Here is an 8,525-nt window from a genome sequence, read left to right as displayed (position 1 = left end):
GGTGGAGCGGGGCCAGACCTGGAGTGTCAGGGGGAGGTGGAGTAGGGCTGTAGCTGGAGTGGTGGCCTGGGGTGGAGTCAGGCCAGACCCAGAGTAGTGCGGGAGGGGCACAGGGCGGGGTTAGAGCAGACCCAGACCTAGAGTGGCGGGGGCGGCGGGCACGGAGCTGGACACAGGGCTCTGTTCCCGCCTGCCTCGCCATCATTCTTGATGGGCAATTTGCTAGTAATACTAATTATAAGGATATCCTTTCTAGGAATCTTGTTTAGTTTTGAAACAGGCTAGAAGCTCCATCCTTGGAAATATTCAAGAGCAGTTTGGACAGACACTTGCTTGGGATGGTGAAGTTGGAGATGATCCTGCTTTGAGCAGGAATCTGGATAACTATGTGAGGTCCCTTTCAGTCCTACTTTCCTATGATCCTCTGATCTGTGAGAGTCTAAGTTCTAGAAGAAAAATTGTCAACTCTTAGAAAGTGAACCCAGCTCATGAAATTATGATATGTATTGTTGTCTTTGTTAATAAAAACAATAATGTGTACTTCCATAGCATTTTTCGTTAAAAAAAATTGAAGTCTTACAACTATTAGGTACTGTATTGTATGTTAGGGCTGGGTGGGAAATGATCTTCCTGTTTTGTGAAAATTTTTGAGATATCAAAGTTTTCTTTTTCTGTATCAGGACAAAACAAAAACCCTGATATTTTTTGTGAAAAATAAGAAAGACCAGTTCTGGAAAAGCTAATGTGCTGGTGTGTAGATGGGGTGGGCTCTCAGTCTTTCTTGTTTGAGCTTTAGCACTTTGTTTGTTTGTTTGTCCATGTATAATTATACATTCTTTTTTGTATAAAGAATTATGCATTCTTTTTTGTACAAAGAATGAAATATTCACTGGATTCGGTACCTGAACCTTAGTCTCTCATCTCTCCAGAAGTGCCATAACCAATGAACTGTAGAATATGTTTCTCCAATGCTCTCTGTTGTCCAATCAGTTGGGTCCCAGAGGGAATTTCTAGTCAAAAGATCAGAAAATGACTCATCCTAGATTAACTAATAACCCAATTTTTAGGGTATTCACCTAACATAATTAGGACTGAGGCTCAAGTCCTTAAACTGAATCTGTCAGAAGATGGATTCAATTCTGAGTCTCTCATATCCCAAGTCAATACTTTAATTGTGGCTGCTGGCTATTTTGCAGTGGCTCTCTTCTTCTCTCCTGTTGTGACAAGAAACTCCATCCTGGACCTGAGAAACTTTCTGTTGAGGCTGTTACCTATGATCCTAGGAAAGTTTCAGTTTCAACAAAATGGGTAATTTCTGATTAAAAATGATTTTGTTATAACATTCCCAACTCTGTTGTACCTGCCACCGAAACTTCTATATGCTTCTTAGTAATATGATTACTAAATCATTACTACGTCAGGTTTAGGCAGGGAAAAACAAAAATCTTTTATTAGGGACACTGTTAATCAACAATTTACTTGTGTGGGTTTCTCATTGCAGTTCATCAGGTATGTAATTTTTATAGCACTTGCTCTAAAAATGAAGGATGTATATATGGTTCCATGTATGGTGTATGTAGTAGATTTTTAAAATGAAAAAACTTTTTATAACTGGGAAAAAAAAGGATTTTTTTTTAACAAAGTTGATATCACCGCTTCTTTTTCACATTTTGCAAGGATGGAGACTTGTTTTTACAGAAGGCTGGGAAAATTTAGCTTTTATAATTGAACATGGAGAGGCTTTGTACTATAGTGTTCTCCTCCAGGTACTACTTCTTTTGATACCACCTGTACCCCTCACTGTAAAAATTCAGTCTCTGGATCTTCCTCTGGTGATGTGACTTAGCCCATAGCACTACATTAAGAAGAACAACTCGCCCAGTGTCCATCTGCAAAAGAGATTATTCTGTTGCAGAAGTTTACTGGGAGTCAATTGTGGCTAATTCTCTGAGAATTTGTACAGGCAATCCCTGCTTAATACAGTTTCACTTACCGCAGTTTCACTATAGCAGTCGCTTAAAATACCTACCTGGTTCCACTAACTGCTCAGTGTGTTTCACTATAATGCTGAACGCAGGGGTGGGGAGAAGCGGCAGTGGCAGTGTTGTTGAGTGAAGCGGTGAGTGTGGTGGGGGCCCAGGGCAGGGTGGCAGGAGCTTGGGGTCCGCTTTGGTACTTGGTGCTGGAGTGGGCGGAGATGAGTGCTGGTGGCAGCAGTGGTGAGAAGGGGGTGGGGAGGGCAGGCAGGGGACCTGAGCATGGAGCCCAGGCCAGTGCCCAGGGCTAGTGGGGCCCAGGGCAGGATGGCAGGAGCACGCAGTCCACTCTGGCACATGCTGCTGGAGTGACTGGTGGGTGGGTGGAGAGGAATGGCAGTGGCAGTGAGAAGGGGTGGGCAGGGGGCGTGAGTGCGGGGCCTGGGCTGGTGGGGCAACAGGAACATGGGGCCCGGGCCAGCGGGGTGGCAGGAGCGTGGGGCCCAAGCCAGTGGGGCAGCAGGAGTGCGGAGCCTGGTCTGGTGGGGCGGTAGGAGTGTGGGGCCAGGGCCGGCGGGGCAGCAGGGCCCAGGCCAGTGCCCAGGGCTAGGGTCATCAGGGCGGCAGAAGCATGGGGTCCAGGCTAGCTGGTGGTGCCAGAGCAGCCAGTGGGTGGGCAGGAAGGGGCGAAGCCAATTTTATTTATTTACATTAATTTCTGTAGGAAAATGGGTTTCGCTTAGTGTGGTTCCACTTAACTTTAATTTTTTTCAGAACCAATTAAGAGCGCTAAGTGAGGGTTGCTTGTAATCATTGGTGATGTGTAGGGGGTTCATGTGGGTACACATGCACCCCCTGAGATTGGTGGTGCACACCCTGCCAAAAGCGCTGCCAATGCTACTGGTGGTGCCTGTGGGCAGTTGCCATTTGCCACCCCCTCCCTTGCCGCCTACACTGCCAGTGGTATTTGTGGGCAGCCCTCGATTGCTGCCAGCTGCATCTGTGGGTGGTTGCTGACCACTGGGCGGTGCTCGCCCCCCTCCTCCTTGCTACAGATACTGCTGTGAACACCTGCGGGAGCTCCCCGCTTGCCACTGACATGCCCCTGTTGTCGCTGCCTGCGGGTGGTCGCCGTGCCCCCCCAGCTTCTGGGGGCACGTGGCATTCATGCCTGTAATGTATTTATCCAAATAAACCTGAAGAAAGTGCTCAAGGACAGTGTGGAAAATATGCAAGGCAACACTGGTGAAGGGCCATGTTATAGCAAAGATTTATCCAGTACGACTGTCAAATTTGGGGTGTATGTGACTAGTTGCATCACCTCAGGCTTTCTTGGTCTGATTTAGGCTCCTGCTATTTTCAAAGCCAGTCTAAGGTTGGCAATTTGGAAATAGCAGTCTCTTTTGTCCACTCTTTGTTTTTCTTCTTTTTGCCTTTTTTTCTCGCATGATAATAAACAGGTTCAGGATTCTCACTGATTCCTGACGGGAGGCACCATGACTTACATTAACTTCTAAAACTTCCTTGTTACTCTAAGCAGGTTATTCATTAACTGAATGTAACCACTGGCTGTTGATAAATCCTTTTAACTAATTCAAATTCCATATCAAGCTGAAAACATTTTCACTTGGTTTGCTGCTGAAGTTAAGCTTTGCAAAAAATTAGTTCTGATCTGTTTTTGAGCACTAGAGTTAGGAAAAATGGAGAGAAGATATTTGTTTGCTTAATTCCACATGACAACTCCAGGGTAACTGAATAGACTGTACGGTTGGTTTGACAAGGCTGTGCACTGAGCCAGCAGCCTCACATACCACGCAGGGGGCTGAAAGGGGGAGTCTGACAATTGTAATGGATTTTATCAGAATTCCTCTGAAGGCTGACTATTCTGTCTTCAATTATTAATGTTTTCAGAGGTTTCCCTTCTGAGAGGTATGAATAACTAGCTAACTTGAATATGCATTCATATAAGATTTTTCACCAATGAATAAATAATGGAAAAAGTATACTAGCACATCCAAATATTAAATTATTAACTGTGTTTTTGAAAGAACAGAACAGTTAACTTTATTGCATAGCTCTTATGGTTTGTTTATGTTAATATAGGTATTCAGTTATGGTATTTAAATTTGTTGCAATGATATGTGTGGATGATATGTTGTAAACTTGCTTCAAATGCATAGAAAAGTGAAGCAATGCTTCTATAGTATGATGTGAAACAGCAAATGTATTAATCCTAAAATGTTTGAAACTTCTTTTCTGAGCTCCACTACATGTTGTGGAGAGGGAGAGGGAGACCTTGTACCATCCACAAAGGACACTTCATATCTAATGATGTGCTGTTATTGCCTTAGCTTCAGAGTAGCTTTAAAATTCATACTAGAAAAGGTTTTGGCCCTATTAGAAAACTTACTGAATGGATTTTAAGATATGTGGAAGAAACTAGGAAATGTAGCGAGAGTTCAGAAATCACTCTTGTAGGGGGTACTGAGACAGTCTCTCTAAATTTGTTTATGGTTCAACCTCTACTTTGACAGTGGATTTCTTATAAACCTATTCTTGTACTCTCTATCTGGATGCCTCATTATATAAGTTTCTCTCTGTCTCGTAAATGTTGGAATTAATTTGTTTAACTTTTGTAATGCTTCATCTTGAGTACCTTCCACATATTATCTCTACATTATAGAAAAATTAGTTCAATGAGTGATGAGGCCCATTCAAGAAAGAAAAATGTTGAAAAAACGTTATATAGCACCACAATGACAATGAGAGTATTGTACTATGGTGTGCTTTGTAATTCGTTTTTAAGAGGAGACAATGTATATTTCTGTTCATAAGTATAAATAGGTTTATGCTTAGTATATTTCATGCATTAGAGATATGCAGAAATAGCATCCTGGAAGATATAGTTTGTTGGCATTTAAGAAATAACAAATAATAATAAAAGGTTTTTAAATTGCCATATAAACCAGAAAGAATAGCTCATGTTATGCCCCTGTAATTTTTTTATCTAAGTCTGTTTGCAGAAACACTCTGCCTTTGTGGTATATTAAATGCAAAGTATAAACTTATAATCAAGACTCAAGAGTCATATATTATATTTTTCCTCTCAGTATAAAAATGGGTGGTAAAATCAGCATTTAGGAATATATAGGGGGTATTTAGCATAGCAGGTATTTCCTGTATCTGTTGTAGGCTATAAGTGCCTCAGAGGTCAGTGAGTAATTGGGTTGGATGATGCAGAATCAGACTTCTAAAGTAAGAAGTAAAAAATACAGGTATACCAATTCATGATATTCAAATTACACATGAAAAATATGTGCATGCTAATTTTGTTCCTGACTTTTATCTCTATAGATAAGGAAAAATGTATACCCCTGTGGTTTTGGTAGAACGTCCTTCCTTTTGATCTTAAGATGTAGAGAGATGCGTATTAAGAAATAAAACGTATAACACTTTATAATATTCTGACAGATGCCTCCAATAAAAATGAAACTGCCTAATATTTGAGAATTAGATACTAGTTACTAAAATATTTTCTATAAAATATTATATTTTAAATATATACTTTTAATTAAGAGACTTTTAAATCACTGCTTCATCAGCTGCCCTAGCATCCATCACCTTTTTTGTTGAAGTGTGGAAACCTGTCATGACAGAAAAAAAACTGAGGGGAATATAGGCAACAATGGCTGTCTTGTGGGAAGAGTTTAAATGTATGCGGCTGATCCCATGGGAACAGCTATAGTCCATTCACACTGTGAAAAAGATGCTCTTTCAAATTAATCTTTAATCCTTTTCTTTCACTGCAGAATCTGAGAACTTTACTGAAAAGTTGAAAGAACAAGTACTCTAATCAGCAAACACTTTAAAAATGCATTTTAAAAATTGAATTATTAGTATCATAACTGGAAAATTTGTTTTAAGTATATGGTTAAAATATTTGTCTGCCCTTGCAATCCATCTGTAGACATCTGTAGAATCTTTGCCAGGATCTTAACCAGGCCTGCTTTTACTCAAGGTGTCTGTATTTAGAGCAGAAAGTGTCCAGTGATGTTGATGTTACAAAACCTTCATACCTGTCTCTGAAACATCTTTTTCTAGCTCCTACTTGCCAGTGATAGATAAGAAAAACCATTCCCAGTAAATAGAAATCCTGTGCTATGCACAGAATAAAATTCTTGTTTGTAAATAATTTTAGTTCTCTTATTTTTAGCACAGAGGTAAAATAAAATTGAATGTACAGCAGCTGAGAGGTCACAGTGGAAATCTGCAAAAAGTTGAGCTTTGTTCTGTGATGCTAATTGTGCAAAATATTGCATCTGTGCATAACTTTACCCTCATGAATAACCCCACATATTTAATGGACTGAAGAGTGACAGGCAGGGACTGGGAGGTTGGGTGAAGTTTTGAAGTTGATTTTTGCAGATTCTTATTGCTTCTTATCTTTAGGTTCTTTGTCATTTACTGTGGAGGCTGCTCTGTGCCTTTCTGGATAGTGTGGGTCATGGTGGTGGTTGCTGTTATCATAATTCTCATTATTAGTCTTGTAATAATAATTATAAACAGTATATCCTAGGTCTTTAAACTTCTGGAATGGCTCCTTCATTTGGCAAATTACATCCTCTCACCCTGGCTGTACCTGCAATATATTTTATAGTGTGCATATACAGAAGAGGCAAATGTTGCCTTACATCAGGGGTGTCAAATTTGTCTGGCCCTATAGGCTGGATAAGTGGTGCAGGAGGTTCCATGGGCCAGATGAATAGTGTGGGACTGCCCATGCAGACCAGGTTGGACCCACAGACTCCCTTCTCTATGCTCCCAGTGCTCCATATGCTCCATGCTTTTCTGCCTGGTCTGGACCTGATCGGAGAGGCCCAGCATCCTGGGCGCTAGGTTGCCTCTGCAGGAACAAGCTGCAGTGCCAGGCTTCTTTCTGTGGTGCTGTTAGGGTCCTAGCACTACTTCATTTGCTCAGATGGTTGGCAGCCAAGCTGGTGAGAGCTGTGGTGCTGGAGTCCAAGCAGCACCATGACTGCTTCCTTTAGTGGCAATAAAGCACCATGGGGAGAACTGGAGCGCAGGAGTCCCAGAAGCACCACAAGATGAAGCCCAGTGTTGCAGGCACCTGGCTGTCAGCCCAGCAAAATACATGGTGCTGCTTGGGCTCCAACTCTACAGGTCTTGACTGGGCACTTGAATGCTGCCATGGGAACAAGTTGTGCTGCTGCTCAGGCTCCAACACTAGGTCTTGCTCAGGCCCTTGGGTGCTGCTGCAGGAAGGTCTGGCACTGAAGCCAAGCTGGGGCAAAAGTCTGGGAGCTAGATTTGGCCTGTGGGTGGCCATATCTGATACCCCTGACTTATATTATTTTGCATTTCTGTAGCTTCAATTCAAGGATTCCAAAGTGCTTCATAGAACCTAATGGACTGCAACTGCTAACGCACATATGAGGTAAGCCACATGATTTCATAGACAGCAAAATCAAATTGATGACCCAACTATTACCACCATGCTACACTGTAGCCTAAAAAAATCGGGCACAATGTCCTCAACGAACTCACATCTGAACTGACAGTGGGGTTTATAGTAAGATGGGCTGAGTCAAGGAATTCAGTGAGTTCTCTGTTTGGTATACTTTTAAACCATTGTAATGTATTATAATTTATACATGAAAAAACAAACTAAGCCTGAGCCTTAGCGGTTTACATTCAAAAGCTTGTTTACCTTGATTTATTGATTTACAAATCTGTCTATGGCTTTGAGAATGCATGGAGGCTGTTCATATTGATTGTAGCTATTAGATGGATATGAAACAGCTCAGGATTTTGTACTGTGTGCTCCAACCATTTTGAAGGAACACCAGATGTTGGTGCACAGTGCTGCACAATTACTCTGTATGCTATCCATAGACTTAAACCAGTGTCTTCAAAAGATTTTGGATAACTCAATTTTTGGATGTCCAGACTGGAAGACACTATGGGCATCAAGGGCTGTGCTAGGGAGTGCTACGGTTAAACACTCCAAACTCTCTCAGCATGTGTTGTCTCTCAACAGGGATATAATATATCTGCCTAAGGGTGGTGTTGGGTATGTGCCAATTAGCTTTACAACAAAAACTACATTGCATCTGTTCCAGAGGCTAGAGCATAGAGCAGGTGTGTTTCACTCTACAGTTCTTTAGTAGTGTAGTCTTGCTGCTTGGGCCCATTTTTCAGTTTTCAAATCCCTTAGATATGATTTTCACAACTGTAGTTAATGGCAACTAATAGAAGTTTTGCACCTTTAAAATTCTGGCCTAAAAAGTCTCAAGCTGGCCAGTCAAACTGAGAAACCATGTTTAAATTAATTTTTAAAAGCTTGTGGTTGCTCAGAGTACAACTTACAGAACAATTTCATTGCATTTCTTTCCCAAGATTTCCCTTTTCTGTTTATTTTTGGTGGCAAGAGCCCTACAGCAATAATTGCATTATAAATCCTTTAAAATTAAAGGATTTGATCCTCGTGGCAGGATCACTCAGCAAAATCCGAGTGGTCACAAAGCTTCC

General features: G+C 41.5%; 1 protein-coding gene across 2 annotated transcripts in view; it reads left to right on the top strand.

Moving 5' to 3' along the window:
* The first annotated feature begins 3,601 nt into the window (after window positions 1-3,601).
* Window positions 3,602-8,525, top strand: part of VEPH1 (ventricular zone expressed PH domain containing 1) — a 248,560-nt gene continuing 243,636 nt past the window's right edge. The window contains exon 1 of one of the 2 annotated variants that reach the window (XM_019503200.1): window positions 3,602-3,905. The gene's annotated coding sequence lies outside the window, so the exon portion shown is untranslated. The remainder of the gene's footprint in view (window positions 3,906-8,525) is intronic. The other variant, XM_019503194.1, reaches the window with a different exon arrangement.

This window comes from Gavialis gangeticus, unplaced genomic scaffold, assembly GCF_001723915.1.
Source record: "Gavialis gangeticus isolate Ggan-Ray unplaced genomic scaffold, GavGan_comp1, whole genome shotgun sequence".
NCBI classification, from domain to species: domain Eukaryota; kingdom Metazoa; phylum Chordata; order Crocodylia; family Gavialidae; genus Gavialis; species Gavialis gangeticus.
This window is presented reverse-complemented; position numbering and strand designations above follow the sequence as displayed.